Below are 20,817 nucleotides of genomic sequence, written 5' to 3' on the forward strand. Positions count from 1 at the left end.
GCTTATTCTCGATACTTCTCTCATTAGTCTAAGATCTGACTTGATTTCCCCCTGTGTTCTCTCTGGTCTCTCCCTTATCCCTGCTATAACAGCCTCTGCTCCTCCCGCCCCAGATTCCAATCCTTCTTCCATATCTCCATGTTTTTGACTTACCATGCAGATGGAGGTCCCAGCCCAGTGACGGCAGCCCATGGGGAGCCCAGCTGTAGCCTAGCCCCCAGCAGACTTTCCTTGGAAGAGCCTGAGCATGAGTGGCTCCCAGGGTGGGAACTGAGTATGTTAATGGCACCTTGCCTCAGTCCTTCTGCTTTTCTATACCCTCACCCCAGCTGCCCCTGCCTCCCCAGAGTCCTGCCCCCCATTTTTCCCTATGTCCTAACTTCCATGTTTTAGCCTTATTGCCCCCATGTCCTAGCCCGTTTCCCACCTGGGGTCCTATCCTCCCATCCATCTCTCACCTGAATGCACCCTGACCTCCTGCCCAGGGGTCTGTTCCATTTCCCCAATCCTCCTACCCCCTAGGGTCCTGACCTCCCAGTGCTAACAACCCTTCTGTATTGTCTTCCCCAGCTATCCCCTGTGTCCTGATCTCCCTCTGGGTCCTGGCTTCCATTCCCATCCTGTGTGCAGACTGTCCCCAGTATTCCCCCCCTACACACACACACACATTGTTCCACTTATGTATTGCACACCCCCAGCCTCATGTGGAGGATGCCCTCTAGCTTGGTGCATCTCCCCCTGCACTCTAGGATGCCCTTCAGATTGACACCAAGAGGGGGTTCCTTAGGAGAGTTTAGCAGGAGTGGGGGCCCACACCAGGAGTCCCAGCACTTGGTGCTCTTAAGGATAGATTTCCCCCAATGGGGATCTGGGCAGGGCTGCTGGCTCCTCGAGGAGTGGGACCCCCAGTGGGGTCCTTCCAGGGAAGCCTGTTTATGTAGGAGCATGAGGCCTCTCAGCCCCCACTCCAGGTCAGTACACCTTTTTTTTTTTTTCAGGGGACAATCAGGAAGTCATGGGGGGGGGGTGTATGTCAGTCCTGTCTGCATGGGCCATCTCCTTTGAAATGTGGCTGCCATTCCCAAGGAGTCACTTAGTTCCCATAAAAGCAGCAAAGAGTCCTGTGGCACCTTATAGACTAAGAGACGTATTGGAGCATGAGCTTTCGTGAGTGGATACCCACTTCGTCTTTATACGAGATTCGGGACATGAGGAGAGTGGTCACTTACCTACCCAGGCTAGGGCATTAGCTAGGTTTAGCACCACAGTTTGATCTAGTTTATGTGGACCAGACTATAGGGAGATCTCCACCTTGCATATCTGCTGAGGACTTTGACCCCAGGGTCCCACCAAAAGTCTTACAGACCCAGTGTATATGTTAAGGAATTGTTAATGCATGCTGGGTGCACACTGTGTAAAGGGAGTGAGGAGGGACCCATTGAGTGGGAAATTGTCTTGAGCAACTTTGGGAGTGGGTGGGGGGGAATTCTTCTGCTCATCCAATCAGCCAGGTGCAGCATAAAAAGCCTACTGTCTCTCACACATATAAATGGAATAGCTATACACTCTTCCCCCTACCTGGGATGTTTTACAGCATTGGGAAGAAAAAAATCTCACCCCCACCCCCCATCCCCACAGACTTTGGGACTAGGATAGGATGGAATTTTGGTGGGTCTTGTGGACATCATGCCAGTCCCCTTTTGGGGATTGGGAAGGAATTTTTCCCTAACTGCCTGAGCAGGGGGTGAGTGGGTGCATGTATTTGTTTGTTTACTTTTCCTCTCAGCAACCCAGGGACCCAGTGGTTAGGTTAGGTTGTAAAATTTATAATATTCCAATTTGACAGGTGCCCAGTGTGGGTACTTGTTCAAGAACAGGTCCAGTTCCCTGATAAACCAAAAAACTGGAAGTGAGATTACGAGAAAGCATCTCCTAGAGGAACAGGGTTGTGGCTCCTGAAGCCTGGCACAGCAAGGAGACATTGCCCTCTTCCTCACCCCCTTAACCCTCATAGAAGGGGAGGGTGATGTAGTCCCAACAATGTTTCTGGGAAAAGGTAACTAGGTGGACAATTGACAGCAGCCCTCCACCAGGTGGTATGGACTACAAAGGAAAGATGAGCTGCACTGCATGAGTTACTGCTGTATAGTTTCCAGAAGAGTTACTTAACAGCATTGCAGACTAGTGAAATTGCATTCCTGGATTCTTGTCTTTCTTCCAGCAAGGTCCAGGACAAAGATTCCAATGATGATGCACAAGGAGGAATAGAATTCTGCTCAGTCAATTTTAGATCAGTTGGTTTTGTAGTGCTCACAGGATTAAAAAGCAGTAAGTGTCTCCTAGTCAGTAAAATTAGAAGATTTGACTCTTAATACAGTCATGAGAGAGTTATTTTAAGTGAGGTGCCAGTTCTACAGTCACTTTTGAAGGAAATAACACAATTTATGCTTCACATCATCCCTTAATAGTGGTGGTAAGTGGCATAAAGACCCTGTCATAAACATAGAGCTAAGGGTAGCATCCCTCTTTTCCCGGATCTTTGTCTAACTCACTTGGTGGTGGCAGGAATACGTCCAAGGGCAAGGAAGAATTTGTGCCTTGGGGAAGCGGGAAGTTTTTAACCTAAGCTGGTAGAAATAAGATTAGGGGTCTTTCATGTGGGTCCCCACATCTGTACCCTAGAGTTCAGAGTGGGGAGAGAATTCTGACCCTTGAGAAATCTTCTGCACTAGCATGAATTTCATGACCTGTATGCAGTAAACAAAAAGGTGACAGGATTGTCGATGATAAATCATAGAAAGTATGGTAACACACACCTGCAGAAGCTACATTTAGACAGACCTTCCAGCCTGCTCTCAATAAAGATCATTTCTCATTGCTGTAAATGTTTAGTCAAACTGTGAAACTGAGCTATATCCTAACAGCCAAATGCTGCCAAATGAACTCAGCATTGCTGGAAGTTAATCAAATCTACACTAGCAATAACCTGCCACTGCAGCCTCAGTGTACCCAATATAATACATTCATATGGCTTAGGGTGTTTTCCAAAAGTTTTTATAACTGGCTGAAGGCTAACGAATCTGTGTTTGTGAAGGTATAGATCTGGAAGGAAAGAGAAAGTAGAAAGCCAAGTAAAATGAGTCCAGTGTAATGAGATACTACAAATCTGCAATTGGACAACAGGACTAGCAAGAGAACAAGCTCATTCAGGTTACAATGAAGAAAGGGGAAAATCTTTATTCTTTTACAACTGTGAAATTAAAGTTGTTTTCTGAAGGGAGATTGGGTATCTTTGGTGCAGCCAAAGAGCTAATAGTAATTACATTGTGTTCATCTTTGGTATGGGCAATAGTTCACACATTCAAGCTCTTGGAAGTACTTAATGGGGAACAATTCATAAAGCCTGCAGTAACAAAATTACAGGAAACTAATGAGAACAAGCCAGTAATAAGTTCAATTGAAATGATGTCTGGGAGTGGGGAGGAAATAAAGGCACAACTAGGAAAAATATAAAAAGCACCATGGTATTTGCATTGCCTTCATTCCCAGTTTGGCCTATCTATCAGGCTACAGATGTTGCAGAATGATGGCAGCAATAGATAAGCAGATTCAGAAGTATGTTGGATATATTCAAAATTCAACATGACAAGTCTGTGTTCAGCAGTACTATATGGGCAATGATGTAAAAGACATCTGATTCACTGTCAAGCATCAAAATGTGGCAGAGATAAAGATGCACTTGAAAATGCCCTGTATGTTCTGGCTGACCATTTCTCTTCAGAAAAGAATATGGCTTATGAAACAGTAATCTTCAGGTAAGTGAGCCAAGAACCAGGAGAAACACTGAGAAGCTTTCCTCTTGGCTTATACCAATTGGTAAGCACACAGGAATATGTTGCATTGGACCTTCAGATCAAATGCAAATTGTGCATTATTAATGAGACTCTGGACAGGTTCTTAGTGAACCAGAGTTCATGCCAGACATATTTGATGACAGTAGATGAGCTATGTAGATGAGTTACAAGCTCAGAGCACCCTGGGGGCAGTAGGATGAAGGATAATTTAAAAATTGTATGCATGCCAAAGGCAAATAACGTCAGTCCCAAGAAGTATGACTCAGTTTCAAAGCACTTGCAGAATTTGAGATGGATCATACCTTTACCCAAACCATACTCAGCTTGCCAAACATTTGTAAAAGAGCTGAAAATGTGCAAGAAAAAATGTTATCATCTATCCCAAATGATAACATTCAAACACAAGTCAGGAAAATTGAGAGCCACCTACTATGGACAATGCAGACATACAGGCAATGTGACAAAGCTCCTAGTTAGGCCAGGGGCATGAGAGAAGTCAATATTGACTGAGCTGAACACATTCATATGATGCGAGGACAGCTTATATCCTGATTGATCTACAGTGATCTGAAAGTAGAAGAAGGGGAGAGATCTGTCAAGGAACAACAGCAGTGTTGTTGGAATACACTTGTGTAAAAGAATAGACAAAAAAAGCTATGCTGTGAAGAAAAAACTAGAAGCGAAGCAAAGAAGCTGGAAGGTGCTTCAAATTCAGCGTACAAATGCCTGAAGTCTTGAAAAGATTGTATTTGAAAAAGAACTATAGAAGCTGAAGGAACAAATTGATGGAGTTACAAAAGGGAAAGAGGAAAAAGTTGTTGAATCAGAGTGCAAGTGAAGATTCATTGGCAAAAATAGGCAAAAGGGAAAAAATAAAACTGTTGCTGGACATGACAGTTCATTAGAAAAAAGACAGAACCAAGACGAAAAGGCTGGATTTTTGAAGAACATCAGGAAAAAAATAAGCAAGTTCTTTAAGGAAGAAGTTGTCGTACAAAACTGAAAGTACCTAGGAATATTGTTATTGGTAAAATGACATCAAATTGTAGCAGTCCATTAGAAACTTTTTTTAAAAACAGGCCTTAACACCTTGGCGTTAAGAAATGTGCTGGCCGCCACGTCCCGCAGCCCCCATTGGCCTGGAATGGCGAACTGCGGCCAGTGGAGCTGCGATCAGCTGAACCTGCAGATATTTCAGTAAACAAACCTTCCCATCCCACCAGCGGATTTCCCTGATGGGCCACATGCCAAAAGTTGCTGATCCCTGGTGTATTGTATGCTTATCTGCATACACAGCAAGATGTAAATTGAGAGACTGTATGAAATCTACAGGAAGAAACAAACCGCAGGGGGTGTCCTGTTATGAATAAATACAAAGGATTGGTCTGGTATATGTTGGAGTTCAGAGACACTGAATCCTTCACTTAGGAGGTAAACAGACACTGTCTTTATCTCAAGAAAGAATGCTCACAACTAGTCTGGCTGTAAAGCTCTGAATGGATTTTGGGTGAGCAACACTTTATTAGATGTGAGTGTTTTATTAATTAAGTCTAGACTCTACAATGCTTTTAATGATTTTATATGTAACCATTTGTTTCTTACTATTACTTGAATCTCTACACTTTGTTAAATAAGCATAGACTTAATGTCACAATAAATATATCTAAGTGCTGTGTGTTAAGCAGAGTGGTGATCTGAGGTGAAACTGGTGAGCTGGAATGTACTCTTTCTTGGAAGCAGTGGAATGATGAATTCTGAGAGGGTCCAGCTGACCAGTGACTCCCCCTCCACAAGGGTGCTTAGAGGGCTCAAGGGTTGGAGTGTGCCAATCACTAACGTATAGAATGACAGCAAGGCCTGCGAGGCGTAGAGCGGAGTGCTTGTGTTAGGAGGCTATTGGGGTGGCACAACTTGGGTGAGTAGAGAGCCATGTAGGATATGCACTCAGGTACATACTGACACTCTTCAGGTGTATCTTTACTTGCCTAAGCCATGTCTCACCATGTACACTGCTACTTATACCTGTACTATGGTAGCTATGCGAGTGTTACACTACACCATGATCCAGAACAAAGTGTGTAAAGTCTATTGAATCGCAAGCTAAGGTGTTTCTCATCCTGGATTTGGTCTTTGTTTGCTCATCTTCTGGTTTCTTCATTGATTCCCAACACTAAGAGAGAGGATGAGACTTTTTCTTACAACTAGCCCTTGCCTCCATTGTGTTTTGCCATTTATTAGCTAGAAGTAGTACAATTCCAGAAGAGGTCTGGCCCCATCACAAGTTTCCTTTCCTCCAACCAACCTTAGGGTGCCAGTGTGTCTGCAAAGATTTAACACAGCCTTGAGAAATGCAGGACATTAAAGTTCTGCTGGAAGGCTATAATTTCACATTGGGTTATGCCCAAACTGCATAGCTTGACATTGAAAGCTTCTTCCATCCTACTGGCCACTTGTTATCCTGAGATTACATTTTTGTGACAAGGAGATGAGGCCATAATATGACAGAGACAGAGATGTTCTAGACTAGTGACCAAAATCACACCAATGCTTGTTGTTCTGAGGGGTGAATTCTCCACGTAACCCAGTGACACACTGTGTCTGCCAATCTCTGAGAGATTTGCTTATAAAGGGAGAATTGTTCAACCCTTAGTATCCCACCTTGTCTCCCTATCTCCCAAGGACTTGGCATTAGGAGAGGAAAAACTTCCCCACCACCCATTGTCCGCTTGTGTCTGCCAATCTCATAGGAACATAGTTTTAGACTAACTTAAGCTGTCAACACCTCTATGTGTGAGCAGATGCCAGATTTCGGCAGAGTAACTGTACAATGGGAAAGTGCTAAAGCTCAAACTGACAACACCTCTGCGCAAGCAGATGCTAGGTCTTGGCAGAGTTACAAGACGGGGGAGGGGAGGATGCTTCAACTGTCAACACCCTTCAGGGGTGCAGATACTGGGTATTGACAGAGTTAAAATTTAAATGAGGAATCTGGTGTTAGCCCCTAGCTTGCAAGCAAAGTCTGGGTTTTGGCAGACATTGAATTAAGTAATGAATATGGTACAAAACCCTTTCCCAATCTTCTCCCTCACTTCCCCACCCCCCTCCAAAAGAGCAGGTGCTGGTTTTACAGACTATTTGGGCCCAGGGTTAAATTTAAATCAATGCAAATTGGGGGAAAACAGAGTACAGTGAAAAAACAACCCAAATACTTTCCTGTGTTCCTGCTCATGTGCCTAAATTTGTGGTACTGAATACTGGGTTTTAGAATCAGCACATATCACCAAGAGTTGTAATAGTGAAAGAATACTTACATAAAAGTGAATTGAGATGAGAAACTGTACAATCAGGGCATAATTAGGTTCTAAACAGCCAGAGAGAAGGTAGGTAGGCAGGGAATCCTGTAATGGATAAAGATCTATTCATTGACTGAAACTCAGTTTTCCAGTTGTGCCCTGTTGTATAACTTCAAGTTTCAGGATTTTTTTTGAGGAGGTGGGGTGGAATTACTAAGATTTTCTAAATCATCTGGGCTCAGGCAAGGATGATAAGGACATCCTGTGGGAATGTAAGTGACTCCAAGTGCCCAAGTGATAGATCCCTCCCAGTTTTATAAAAATAAATGTATTTGTTCCAGTGATACTGATAGTGTAAGAGGCTACAGATAGCGCGTGAGGGCTATGCACCTTTATTAATTTTCCCAGTTAATAGGACATTATCACAGTACTATCATTTAAAATATGGCCTCCAACATGTCTTTTGGATTGAAAAAAGACATTTCCCCTGAAACCTTAATATTCAGTCCTGGAAGATGTTGAGAGCTTCCAATGGCCATTGAAGTCAGTGGTGGGGGCAATTAGCATTTCACAGCAGTGCTCAGTACCTTAACGATGGAACCTTTAATGTTGTGCCATCAATATTAGATACAGCTCACATTGCTCTCCAGCAATTTGAGGCAGAGCAAAGGAGCTGATTTTGACCATAAATGGGTAATGGAGAATTCCTATAGTGAAGGGGAACTCCCCACTTATGGAAAAGGTAGGGGATACAGCCAACTGTTTCCCCCACTCCTGGCATAGGAGGCATGCCGAGTGTAATAGGGCTGTAACAGGCATGAGGTATGGATTTGGTGAAGCTCCTCTCTGCTATGACAAGCCTTCAGAAGCATATATTACTGTAGCTCCATGGCTGTTTTAACTCAAGTCCAGGTTAGGCTAGTGCATAAGCAAGTGGATCCATAAGCAAGTCCATAGTGTATAATTGCTACTTATTATTTGCCAAACTTAAGCAACCTGAACTATTTCTAGTCCAACTCCTCTTTCCCATCACTCAGCTTTCTGAATGTGGCAGCTGAGTGTCTGAATTTGTCATTACATCTCCATTCACAAGCAAACAGGTCTGATGGTTCTCTGTCATTTTACTAAGTAGCAATTACATTTGTTCTTGCACTCTGACAAATAAACTGCTATTCCACTTTTACATATAAATATTTCCAAATTGCAACCTATAAAGAAGCCCCTGAGCAGTAGGAGGGTCACTACAAAAGCTAACAGGGCAGCTTCAGGAAAAAAAACAAAGCAATCTCGTGAGCCATGCAAGGCAGCTGTATTAACCCTCTAATGCTTTGTAAAATGGTTTAAAGAACTGTTCTGATTTGCTCTCTATTCTGTACAATTTTCAGAAGTTTCAGGGATCATTTAGAAAATGTTGTTAGCAAGTGAAGTCTGCACTATAACTGATATTTTTGGGACTCATGAGAACAGCAATATACTGCTAAAGTACTGTACTTCTGTGAGGATTATATAAGGAGTGTTTCAACTCAAGAGGCTTCCATACGCAATGCATTACTGATAGAACACCTTTGATTGGATAGTGAAGAGCCTTAGTATGAATTTGGAGGAATAATTCTTGTTCAAAAAGGAGAAGAATGTGTACAGTCAATGAAAAGCTTTTCTTCATTTTCACATTATATTAGTGAGTTCTGGACAAAAGTTTCTATAGCTCTGAACTTTCAGTATTGTTGGAAGTATTCTACTTTCTATATTTTGCTATGCCTGATGAAAGAAGGACTCTTCAGTGTTCAGTTGCTTAAAGTGGATATTGTTACACTTTCAGATACAGGAGGAAATAAATATGATGAAGATACTTTTCCCATAAAACGTAATATGATATAGTATGGCAAGTAGGGGCACAGGTACAGTCTAAAACAAGTCTAAAACAAACAACTACTTGAAGGATAAAGACCAAACTGAGTGGAGAAACATTTAAAATATTAGATAATTATACAAGTCATAGAGCCTGATCCAAAGCCCATTGAAGTCAATAAGAAGACTCATATTGACATCCATGCCTCTGAATCAGCCCTGTAGAGAGGAAAGATTATCTTGTTTATTCCCTTGTCAATGCAAGATTGCCTATATAGAATATTGTTCGATACTAGCCCAGTCTAGTTTTCAGTGGTGCTAACTAAAATATAAGCCTTTTTCTCAGGGGGATGAGAACAACTGTACAATTAGCACGATGGACAGACATGGGCAAGGAATCCTTTCCAGAGTTAAAGATCTATACATTGACTGCCACTCAGTTCTCCAACTGCACCCTGGTGTTTAACCACATTTCAGGGCAAAAACAAACTTAATAAGATTCCCTAAATAACCTAGGCTCAGGCAGGACTTCCTGGACATCCTGGGAGATTGTAACTCAATTAAAGTGCCTAAGTGATATATCCCTCCCAATTTTAAAAGGGGAAATTTATCTGTTCCAGTGATATACACTCTGAGATCTTTTGTATTATCAGATTGAGGGCTACGCAGTGTTGTAAGAAATCCAAGGCAGCTGTTTTAACACTATAATTCTTTGTAGAATTCTTTAAAGAACTGCTGATACGTCTGCCATCTTGTATAATGTCCAGAAGTCTCAAGGATCACTGAGAAAACTTCACTATCCAGTGAGATCTGAGTGACAACTAAACAATTTTAGAGACTTATGAGAATGAATAGAAACTGCTAAAGGAATATTGTACTTCAGTGACTATTATGTAAGGAGTGTTTCAACACAAAAGGCTTCTATATACAATGCATTATTGATAGAAAACCTTTGATTGGATAATGAAAAGCTTCAGTATTAATTTTGAGGAATAATTCTTTGCAGAGGTGGTACTAGAATGTGTACAGTCCATGAAGTGTTTCTTCATTTTCAACATCATATTATAGAGCTCTGAACAATAATTTCTATAGGTCTGTTTCAGTATTGTTGGAAGTATTCTAGTTTCTATATTTCTCTATGCCTGATGTAAGAAGGACTCTTCAGTGTTCCATACTGAAAAGTGGATATTGTTGTACTTTCAGATATGGAAAAATAACTAGGATGGAAAATGCATTTTCATCTGAGATTTATACATTGGGATATTTTCCTTGATGTTCAGCCTAAATTTCCCTTTCCTTAACTTCACATTTGTGCACCTTAAACCAAAATAAATATTTTTTCCTACTCCTTCATGTTTACCCATTTCAAGTAGGGGTATTACTAACAATTCAAAGTTCATAGTTGCTTCCTGCCCACCTCTCTTTCAGCATCCAAAAGAGGTAAATAATGGGGTAAATTGTTTGTTTTTCTGTCCTGCATCCACAGAGGCTGGCTTGGAAACAGAACAGATATGGTTCTGTGGTCGAAAGGGTGGTGGTATTCTTGTGGCTGTCTATGCAAACAGTACACAACAATTGTATTAAATGCCACTCCACTCTGCCAGTTGAGTGGCAATATGCAGGTATGGCTGTCTAGATTTTTACACTTTATTGGATGTGGACTCTGATTCAACAATGCACTTCAGCACAAGTAGTCCCATTGACTTAAATGAGACTATTCTTGTGCCTAATGTTACAAACCTGCTAAAATATTTGCTGAATTAGGGCCGTGGGCAGCCTGCTGGGGGAAAAAAAAGCCTAACTTCAAGATGACCACCAACTTCCACATTTCTTTACCTATCATATTGCTTTGGGTTTTCTCTTTGAAATGTTTTATTAAATTAAACTGTATTTTGCAAGACTTCCTCTAGATTTGGGGCATAGGATGTACACCTTATAAGTGTTTGGAAAATGCTGTAGATTGTATTAATTCATATTAATACTTTAAATTTATATTGAGCCAAACTACAATTGGTCCTCAGATAGGAATGGGCTGAAGCGTTTTACCTCTTTAATAGGCATGTCTGCCACTAGCAGTCAGGTTTTTTTCCCTTTTAAGGTATCAGGTTTTCAGCACTTTCTGTAAATTTTGCCCCCTTAAGAAATCCAAAATTGGGTACCCTAAAACTGAGGAACCCTAAAATCACTAGTCAAATTCAAAACCTACAGATAAATCAAATAAATTATCCCAAATACTAAAACCAAACATTTACTGATATATTCAGTTGTCTAGTAATACTCCCAATGTAACGACTTTTCCCTACACTCATTAAGGAACTTGTCTTAACACTCAACCTAATTTGATGATTAAACCATACTTTACACATCTGAACTTTCATCAGCCCATTCATAGAACTCTAAATTAAACTGTGTTGTATCACCTACATGACATTTATGAATGTTTAGCAGATTACATGCAAAGATTATTAAAGTACAGAATAGTCACAAGGTCAATATCCAATCTAATTAAAAATTAATTTAAAGTTATGCAAAAAATTAAGGTTTGCATTAAAAATTGCTGTGCTTTACTGTAAGTGAGGGGATAAAGAATAGAAAAAAGGATGGGGAAGAAACTAACCCATAATCTTATCTACCAAGTTTTAGATCAAATGTTTTCCAAACACAGTTTGCAGGTAATTAACAGTCAGTGCTACTTAAAGCAAGTATTTGTTTGCTGTATATAGATAATACTTTGCACTTCAGCAATACCTTCCATTTGAGGAGCTCAATTAATCTTCATAGCACTTCCATGAGATACATCAGCATTATTTTGTAAGTTTGTAAGGTAACTCCCTTCTCTTCATGTGTCAGTATATTTATGCCTGCATCTGTAATTTTCACTTCATGCATCTGAGGAAGTGGGTTTTTACCCACAAAAGCTTATGGTCAAACAAATCTGTTAGTCTTTAAGGTGCCACCGGACTCCTCATTGTTTTTGTAGCTACAGACTAACACGGCTACCCCCTGATACTTGATCCGCATTATCATCACCCTTTTATTGACAGGGAAAGTTGTCAAATGACTTAGCAACATCACACAAGAAGTCTACAGAAGAACCAGCAACAAAACCAGACCAGCTGACTCCTAGTCCTGTGCTTTAAACACCAGGCCATTGTTTGGGGCAGTAGATGTGGTAGTGGCTATTTCTATTACATTTCTCATCCTTATTTTCTCATCTTCACAATTATTCTACTTGGATTTTTATACAACACCCACTCCACTGCTGTGGTATCTGTCTAGACATATGGCTGCTGCTGAACAGTTTAAGTACATCCAGCTAAAATAAATCAGATCTCTGAACTTAGTAACCTGATGTGGATAAGCCTGATGTTCACCTTCAGGTTACCAAGTTACAGTTCATTTTTAAAGGATGTGTTTCAAAAATTGTAAAGGCCTGAATTAGCCTGATATTGATTCAATGCAATATTAGTGCAGACAGAGATTTAAGGTTACCACTGAAAGTGTGCTACTGTAACCAGATCAGGCTGTGTGAGGAGAACATGTTCAAAGTTATAAGACATTCATTTGGTAAAGTAAAAGAAGACGACACACTTTATTTACTACTGCATGATCATCTTGTTCTCCCATACGTTGGGCACTGCTCCAGTTATGGGTATCTAATTTTCTTTAGCACCTGCAGAGATTAAGTGAGTAGCAACAGCAGTAAGATTTTTATTCTGTTTTCATGACTCACACCAGTAGTCCCATTAACATAAATACACCATTGTAGTCAATGGGACACTTGCATAAACAAGGTGAGCAGAATTTGCTCATCCATGATTTCACCATTTCCATTAAGTATTTGACTGTGTTTTGTTCCATTGTCTTTCTGATCCTACACAATTGCTCAGCCAGACAGTAGCACCCCCTATTATCATAACATCTGTTTTCTTCAGCTCTCAAGGTCAAAAACATCTAACAGTTTTTTGGTTTTTTTCATAAAAGAAAATGTAAATATATTCAAGCTTTCTCTATGACTGAGCATGATAAATTCTAAAGGCTTGAATCACCCATCTGAGAACAGGAGGATACAATCTGTACACCCATGTATACCCCAAGGGAAGAATGCCCAAGCAAGGCTCCACCACAGGGTAAGGGCAGACAGTGGTATCACCACAACACTTTGTTAGGGAAGTGTGACTTCTGATTTCCTCTCAGGTTGCCAGTTCAAGGTGCCCAGAAGAATTGAAACAAAGAAATCTGTGTATCTTTTAGAGCCCAGTACCTGCCCCCAGGGACGGATTTCCAATTATGCACAGTAGGTATGTGTCTAGGGGCACTGGTGTTCTAGGGTCACCTTACCTCTCTAAAACTGTGGAACATAAAGGTCAGATGTAGGCAGGGGTAGGGGCCTGAAAATGCTGTACCTAGGGGCATGTAAGGTGTAAATCCAGCCCTGCCTGCCCCCACTGCAACCAGCTCCACCCTCCTGTTGGACAAGGGATTGTGGGAAGTCTGTAATTCTGTGCCAGTATCCTGTGAATCAAGCCCAACAGCTCCTCTTTATAAGACCCAGGTATACCCTTCTCTGTACCTTCCTAAAGTCAAGCTACTGGGCTAAAACTCAATTTAAAAAAAGACTTAGATCATCTTAAGAAGTAGTACGGTGGTTGCCATGTTGGTCCCACAATATGAGAGATACAAGCTGGTTGAGTAATATCTTTTATTAGACTAACTCCTGTTGGTGAAAGAGACAAGCTTTCAAGCTAGCCAGAGCGCTTCTTCAGATCATTACTACTTTCTTCTTCAGAAGAGCTCTGAATCATAGAATATCAGGGTTGGAAGGGACCTCAGGAGGTTATCTAGTCCTACCCCCTGCTCAAAGCAGGACCAATTCCCAACTAAATCATCCCAGCCAGGGCTTTGTCAAGCCTAACCTTAAAAACCGCTGAAGAATAAGATTCCACCACCTCTCTAGATAACCCATTCCAGTGCTTCACTAGTGAATTTTTTTCATAATATCCAACCTAAACCTCCCCCATTGCAACTTGAGACCATTACGCCTAGTTCTGTCATCTGCTACCACAGTCTAGATCCATCCTCTTTGGAACCCCCTTTCAGGTAGTTGAAAGCAGCTATATCAAATCCCCTCCTCATTCTTCTCTTCTGCAGACTAAACAATGCCAGTTCCCTCAGCCTCTCCTCATAAGTCACGTGCTCCAGCCCCCTAATCATTTTTGTTGCCCTCCTCTGGACTCTAATTTCTTCACATCCTTCTTATGGTGTGGGGACCAAAACTGGACACAATACTCCAGATGAAGCCTCACCAATGTCAAATGGAGGGGAATAATCACATCCCTCAATCTGGCAATGCCCCTACTTATACAGCCCAATATGGCGTTGGCCTTTTTGGCAACAAGGGCACACTGTCAACTCATATCCAGCTTCTCGTCCTCTGTAACCCCTATATCCTTTTCTGCAGAACTGCTGCCTAGCCATTTGGTCCCTAGTCTGTAACAGTGAATGGGATTCTCCCGTCCTAAGTGCAGGACTCTGCACTTGTCCTTGTTGAACCTCATCAGGTTTCTTTTGGCCCAATCCTCTAATTTGTCTAGGTCCCTCTGTATCCTATCCCTACCCTCTAGCATATCTACCACTCCTCCCAGTTTAGTGTCATCTGCAAACTTGTTGAGAGTGCAGTCCACGCCATCCTCCAGATCATTAATGAAGATATTGAACAAAAATATTGACCATTGGGGCACTCCACTTGATACTGGCTGCCAACTAGACATGGAGCCATTGATCACTACCCATTGAGCCCAACGATCTAGCCAGCTTTCTATCCACCTGATAGTCCATTCATCCAGCCCATACTTCTTTAACTTGCCTGCAAGAATACTGTGGGAGACTGTATCAAAAGCTTTGCTAAAGTCAAGGAATAACACATCCACTGCTTTCCCCTCATCCACAGACCCAGTTATCTCATCATAGAGGGCAATTAGGTTAGTCAGGCATGACTTGCCCTTGTCCATGCTGACTGTTCCTGATCACTTTCCTCTCCTCTAAGTGCTTCAGAATGGATTCCTTGAGAACCTGCTCCATGATTTTTCCAGGGACTGAGGTGAAGCTGATTAGCTTCCTGGATCCTCCTCCTTCCCTTTTTAAAGATGAGCACTACATTAGCTTTTTTCCAGTCATCCGGGACCTCCCCTGATCACCATGAGTTTTCAAAGATAATGGCTCTGCAATCACATCTGCCAACTCCTTTAGCACCCCTGGATGCAACGCATCCAGCCCCATAGATTTGTACTCATCCAGCTTTTCTAGATAGTCCCGAACCACTTCTTTTTCCAAAGAGGGCTGGTCACCTCCTCCCCATGCTGTGCTGACCAGTGCAGTAGTCTGAGAGCTGACCTTGTTCATGAAGACAGAGGCAAAAAAAGCATTGAATACATTAGCTTTTTCCACATCCTCTGTCACTAGTTTGCCTCCATCATTTAGTAAGGGGACCACACTTTCCTTGACCACCTTCTTGTTGCTAACATACCTGAAGAAACCCTTCTTGTTACTCTTAACATCTCTTGCTACCTGCAATTCTAAGTGTGATTTGGCCTTCCTGATTTCACTCCTGTATGCCTGAGCAATATTTTATACTCCTGCCTATTATCACAGTGACTTCTTGGTTTCTTACTAGTTTAATCATTGATCCTAGACACTCATTTCCTCTGTGGAAAATAATGATTTTAACATATTAGTCTGGCTAGGAAAGTATGCCTCTCAGAAGTGGACCATAGTTATCCATGTCTTTGTTTTTTTCAAGCTACACTACTGCAAAACATTCTCCCTGGGGCTGATTTTGAAGTTTTTGCCTTATACAAAATGCATCTGTCTTCTGAGTGAAGCAGATCAGTGAGAGATATGCTAGTTTTCCACACTTTGTAATCCATTTCTAGGTGGAACTCAAGGAGCTGCTTACACTCTGCAGAATCCTAAACTGCCTTGGTCCAAGTTACCTGAGGCCATATCTCCCTTTCAGACTGCTATTACACCTGCATACATCAGGCACACTTAAGCCATCCAACCATGAAGTTAACTTGAGATGGGTTCAGGGCCACCTTGATATTGTGTTTCTGCCATAAATATCTGTAAGGAACTTGGTCACAAGTTTAGAATGTGTTGCAAGATCCTTATTTATTTTCAGACTCTTCCACTGCTACCTGTGGCCTCTGGAATCCATGGTGTTTAGACTGAGAGGTAGGCTTTTGTCCATATATGACTGTGATGGGTTGGACCCCTTAAGGTGCCACCTGATGTGCTGAGAGATCACTGAACCTGCCACTTATGCCAGCCTGGGCACCCTTTTTACCTGTCTTGCTGAGCTAGGCTATTAAACTTCCTCCAGCAAACACACAGGCAGGGACACACCCAACTGCAGAACAAAACTGACACTGAGATCAGCTCCGGGAAGATTCCGCTTAAGAGACTTGCCCCAGCATTCAGGTGTCCACCTCCCTTGGAGCGCAGACCCAAATGTATATTATTAACTCCACCTCCTCCCTCAACATGGAGGAGGGAGGAAGGTATGCACAGCCTATATTCCCCCCACCCCCAATTATGAATTGCATAAACTGGGTTATATTATAAACGAGAAAAATGTTTTGTGACAAAGTCCCTCCTCTGCCTTGGTGGGTCCTGTGCTTAGTGGCAGATTTGCTCCCCTCAGAGATTCATGGCAGACCTCAGTTTGGCCACTTTTGCTGGTGGCTCACACCTGCTATTCAGTTAACCTCATCACTGACCAGCATGGGGAAAAGGAAGAACAACAATCCCACAGTCTCTGCTGATCCACCTAGTGGGTCGGGGGGCAGGCCAGCTACCTTCCCTTCTGGTGGGACCCACAGTCCAGGTCAACTCCTCTTATATCCAGTAGGGGGCAGGGGAATGGGAGGGAACCCAGGCCCACACTCTACTCTGTGTTTCAGCCCAGGGCCCTGTGGATCACAGCTGTCTATAGAGTTTCTTGTAACAGCTGTGTGACAGCTACAACTCCCTGGGCTACTTCCCCATGGCCTCCTCCCAACACCCTCTTTATCCTCACCACACGACCTTCCTCCTGATGTTTGTACTCCACAGTCCTCTAGCAGCACGCCCTCTCACTCTCAGCTCCTTGCGCATCCCTCACTGACTGAAGTGAGGTCCTTTTTAAACCAGATGCCCTGATTAGCCAGCCTGTCTTAATGGATTCTAGCAGCTTCTTAATTGGCTCCAGGTGTCCTAATTAGCCTGCCTGCCTTAATTGGTTCCAGCAAGTTCCTGATTCCCAGAACAGCCCCTGTTACCTTACCCAGGGAAAAGGAACCTGCTTAATCTGGGGCTAATATATCTGCCTTCTATCACTCTTCTGGCCGTCCTTGGGGGCAACAAGTACCCCCCTTCAAAAGGACTTGAAGAAGATTCTTGACAGTGTAGGCATTGAAATTGATGATGAATGCCTGAACAAGGTTATTGGTGAACTAAATGGAAAAAATATAGAGGATGTCATTGCTTAGGGTAACAGCAAACTTGACAGCATGCCACCTGGTGGAGTTGTAGCAGTCTCAAGTGAACCATGTTCTGCTGCTCCTGAGGAGAAGAAAGAGCAGAAGGAGGAGGAGTCTGAGAAATCTGACAATGAGATGAGATTTAGCCTATTTGACTAAACGTTTGCTACAGAAGTTAATAAAACATTTTGTTTAAAATAGAAAAAAAAATCACTCTCCTGTAGCCATCTGGCCTGACCCTGTCAGTTTATTAACTACAAAAGGCAGATTTAAAGTGAATACAAGAGATAACAGAGAGAACAAAGCAGATTACTAAACAAATAAAACCAACACGCAAAGAAATTTGGTTACAAATAATAGTTTCTCACCCTAGATATTGTTGTAGGCAGATTACAAAAAGTCTTGAAAGGCAGCTACACAGGTCTCCAGCTTGAGACCTCAGGTATTGTTACTCACAAGCTAGACACCCTTCCAGCTTGAGCTCAACCCATCTCCCCCCAGTTCGGTTCTTGATTGCAGGTGTTTTTCACTGTCTCTTTGGGTGGGGAGGTAGAGGAGAATCCAGCTGATGTCACTCCCCTGCCATATATATATATCTTGTATATTGCGGGAGCCCTTTGTCTCCCAGTGGAAGAACACTGGCATTGCAAGGGGTGGGTCCAGTACTGGTGACTCAGACCCATGTCTCTGCAGGGCTGTGGCAGCCATTACTCATAGGCTACCTGGAGCGGCCACAGGAAGACTAAGTTCTTTCACAGTCCATTGTCCTTGCTCATGGGCCATTAGCCCTCTCTGGCTTTTCCATTGTTGTACCTGAAGGGCAGGGGTTCTCAAACTGGGAGTCAGGATCCCTCGGGGGTTGTGAGGTTATTACATGGGGGGTCGCGAGCTGCCAGCCTCCACCCCAAACTCCAGGTCGCCTCTAGCATTTATAATGGTGTTAAATATATAAAAAAGTGTTTAATTTATAAGGGGGGGGTCGCACTAAGAGGCTTGCTATGTGAAAGGGGTCACCAGTACAGAAGTTTGAGAACTACTGCTGAAGGGCTAGTTGAGGGTGACACCCAAAGTAACACATTTGAAATGCAGATACATGGTCAATATTTTTAACTTCAGATACAAAAATGATATAGGCATACAAATTGGATAAGCACATTCAGTAACCTTTCCAGTAACCAATCACATATCATAACCTCTCCAATGATATTACATGAGCCATCTTCCATAAAGTATGGAAGTTATGTCATTCATATCATGACAGTTATGTCATTCATATCATAAGCATATTTTATAAAGACTATGGAGTGAAACATCACAATGACCTTTAAAGTTGTGATGTACGTTGGATGGGGGTGAATAGGGTGGCTGAGATAGGTTTTGCTGATAATTGGGAGCAAGATTTAGCCCTTTAAGTTTGTTTTTATCTCAGTCAGAGTATGGTTAGAGTCTTGCATCCTGGTTCCCTTTTGTGGTGTGTGGACAATGTGAAGTGGAAGTAAATGCTGCTGCTATATCTATTAAACTCACAATGATTTCTGGCTGAAATACCACTAGGTTTGGAGGAGACCACGCAATGTAGAATAGCTACTCCCCAGTTCTGTTCCTTCCTGCCCTGCTCTCAAAACTATAACCAGGCAATGTTAGAGATTGCTCTCCTGCCACAATATTCTTTCATGACCCGCAGCGTTAGAAGAAAAGATCCCATATTGATTTCACTGAAGGGAGACAACAATTTAGAGATGCACCTCTCCTACCTCCTTGGGAAATTCCATCCTCGTTTACCATTATTTCTGAATGATCATAGGCGTGCTCAGCCCATTACAGAATGTATACGTTACATTTGTCCCTGACATGAAAACCCTTACAATATAAGCTGGACAGTTGTAATACAAGTAAAGGAATAGGCAGGACTTTGGAAATAGACAGAGGGGTTAATCAGTGATGGAACAGTAGCCCATAGAAGTTATGGTTAGATATGAATGAAGATTTAAATTCAAAGTTTTTAAAATCAATTTAAATATTAGATTGTATAATCTGCAAAGAAGTACTAGTGCTTGCTTTCATTAGTTTTATCTGCATAAGGTTACAGAATTTGACTATTAATAGAGACTATAAAGTTGCATTCCGAGTGATGCATGTACATTTGACAGCTGTGATTTAATGTACTTTTCTCTCCTACCATATTTTAGGAATAAAAAAGATGGTTCATTTTAGAATGATTTATTTACAAGACATGAAAAGTAGCTTTGGTCTCCATGTGTTGCTAGTTAAAATTCAATATTTGGTGTAAGATCAGGGACAAAATAACTTTAAAACTTAAATGTTAACTTAAGGCATCTCATTCACAGGAATAAGTTGTTCTTTTTTTTAAGTGTACGTGTGCATGTTATATAGCACATCAAAGGCTGATGGATATGCACGCTGTGATAATTCTCTGTTTCAAATAGAGCTAAATGAAAGGGTTTTTATCAGATTTTAATACAACCACATTTTATACCTGTTCTCTACTCATTAGGCAGGAGACATTAGGATTGCCTTGTAAAATAGTAATGCAAGAACTGGAGATAAAAACATCTGATTTATTAGTCATTTTAATATCAGGTCTCACATTTAGAGCCATAAACAAGTAACTATCATTTTGTAAAAAAGTACTCAATTTCTTACCAGCTATAGAAGATGTGTTATCCACAAATGCTATAGCCACACATTTAAAATGATCATAATTAAACAGAAAATGAAAAGTACTCCAAGTGCGGGCCAGACTGTAAGTTTAAAAACTGCCCCTTACTTGGGGCAGTACAAGACAGAGATTTTCCCCAAAATCATCAAACCTGAATTATTTCTGTGAAACTTTTCAGGTTAATCAATCATTTTCCATGGAAACTTTGTCCAGAAAAATTTTGACCAACTTTAATTGTATATGCTATGTATTTGGACTGTTGTTGATGGGAGCTCCGCACATGGAATGAATGCAGAATACACGGAGAGGACACATACTGTGGGCAAGTGATCTGCAATGTGGATTTAAGTAGAGAAGTTTTTTGAACCTCAAACCTAGGTTGACTGGTTCAGTTCAAACAAAATCTCCAAAGACCTTGCTTCTTTCTTTCTTTTTGGTCAGTGTTTTTGATGTGGTGATAACTTTAAATTTGTACATACTGTAATTAGAGTAATAGATACATAGACACTAGAATATATGATCTATTTATGACAAAGAATAACTAAAAGCAATTTATATTTAACAAATTTAGAACATACCTCTTTCTTTTTTTCTTAGACAGCAAGAGAAAAATAGAAGCATAG

At 41.6% G+C, this 20,817-nt stretch overlaps 1 long non-coding RNA gene across 2 annotated transcripts; it reads right to left on the reverse strand.

Moving 5' to 3' along the window:
- Positions 1-5,904: 5,904 nt before the first annotated feature.
- Positions 5,905-17,137, reverse strand: LOC120405759. Of its 2 annotated transcripts, none has more exons than XR_005598831.1 (3): positions 17,081-17,137; positions 7,166-7,252; positions 5,905-6,024 (listed from the first exon to the last, which is right to left on the reverse strand). It is a non-coding gene; the product is annotated as an uncharacterized LOC120405759 (long non-coding RNA). The 2 variants fall into 2 exon arrangements; XR_005598830.1 differs by having other exon boundaries at positions 17,073-17,131.
- Positions 17,138-20,817: the final 3,680 nt, after the last annotated feature.

This window comes from Mauremys reevesii, linkage group 5, assembly GCF_016161935.1.
Source record: "Mauremys reevesii isolate NIE-2019 linkage group 5, ASM1616193v1, whole genome shotgun sequence".
Classification (NCBI taxonomy): domain Eukaryota; kingdom Metazoa; phylum Chordata; order Testudines; family Geoemydidae; genus Mauremys; species Mauremys reevesii.